Genomic DNA, 1584 nt, shown 5'->3' with positions numbered 1-1584 from the left:
CAGGTTCAAGGGATTCTCCTGCCTCAGCCTCCCAAGTAGCTGGGATTACAGACACGTGCCACCACACCCAGCTAATTTTTTGTATTTTTAGTAGAAATGGGGTTTCACTATGTTAGCCAGGCTGGTCTCAAACTCCTGATCTCAGGTGATCTGCCCGCCTCAGCCTCCCAAAGTGCTGGGATTACAGGTGTGAGCCATCGCCCCTAACCAATCTCGTTCTTTTTATTTATTTATTTTTGGGATAGAGTCTCGCTCTGTTGCCCAGGTTGAAGTGCAAAGGCGTGATCTCGGCTCATTGCAACCTCCACCTCCCAGATTCTAACCATTCTCCTGCCTCAGCCTCCTGAGTAGCTGGGATTACAGGCGTGCGCCACCATGCCTGGCTAATTTTTGTATTTTTAGTAGAGATGGGGTTTGACCATGTTGATCAGGCTGGTCTCGAACTCCTGACTTCGTGATCTACCTGCCTCAGCCTCCCAAATGCTGGGATTACAGACATGACCCACCATGCCTAGCCAATCTCATTCTTCTTTATGGTTGTGTAGTATTCTATGTACCACATTTCCATTATCCAGTCCACCACTGATGGGCACCTAGGCTGATTCCATGTTTTTGTTATTGTAAATAGTGCTGTGATGAGCATATGTGTACATGTGTCTTTATAGCAGAATTATCTCTTTTTTCTTTTCTTTCTTTTTTTTTTGAGATGGAGTTTCACTGTTGTTGCCCAGGCTGGACTACAATGGAGCGATCTTGGCTCACTGCAACCTCCACCTCCCGGGTTCAAGCAATTCTCCTGCCTCAGCCTCCCAAGTCACTGAGATTACAGAGATGTGCCACCATGCCTGGCTAATTTTGTATTTTTAGTAGAGACAGGGTTTCTCCATGTTGGTCAGGCTAATCTCGAACTCCCGACCTCAGGTGATCCACTGGCCTCTGCCTCCCAAATTGCTAGGATTACAGGCGTGAGCCACCACATCTGGCCTATAGTACAATTATTTCTATTGCTTTGGATATATACCCAGTAATGGGATTGCTGGGTCAAATGTTAGTTCTGTTTTAAGTTCTTTGAGAAATCTCCAAACTGCTTTCCACAGTGGCTGAACTAATTTACATCCCTGCCACAACTGTGTAAACATTTCCTTTTCTCCACAACCTCACCAGTATCTGTTACTTTTTTACTTTCTGATAATAGCCATTCTGACTGGTACAGATGGTATCTCAGTGTGGTTTTGACTTACATTTCTCTGATTAGTGATGTTGAACATTTTTTCATTTGCTTTTTGGCCACGTGTATATCTTCTTGGGAAAAGTGTCTGTACACATCTTTTGCCCATTTTAATGAGGTTGTTTTTTGCTTTCAACATTAGATTTTTGAGGTCTACCCGTGCTGAGATACACCAGTCTAGTTTTCTCTTATAAATGACTATACCAAAAGTTATCAATCTATCTTCTGTTAATAGATACATTGAGATTGTTCCTGATTTTTTGCTATCATAAGTAATGTTGCAGTCAGTTTGTGCCCTGGTACACATATGTGAGTGTATCTGTGGGTCACAGTGTATGCTTAGAAATGGAATTGCT

General features: G+C 43.1%; 1 protein-coding gene across 1 annotated transcript in view; it reads right to left on the bottom strand.

Annotated features, from left to right (window-relative positions):
* Positions 1 to 1584, bottom strand: part of ADAP2 (ArfGAP with dual PH domains 2) — a 57084-nt gene that overhangs the window by 27227 nt on the left and 28273 nt on the right. The gene's annotated exons all lie outside the window — the stretch shown is intronic.

Source organism: Colobus angolensis, unplaced genomic scaffold, assembly GCF_000951035.1.
Source record: "Colobus angolensis palliatus isolate OR3802 unplaced genomic scaffold, Cang.pa_1.0 Scaffold167, whole genome shotgun sequence".
Lineage (NCBI taxonomy): Eukaryota > Metazoa > Chordata > Mammalia > Primates > Cercopithecidae > Colobus > Colobus angolensis.
Note: the sequence above shows the minus strand (reverse complement) of the source record. Positions and strands in the feature narration are given on the sequence as shown.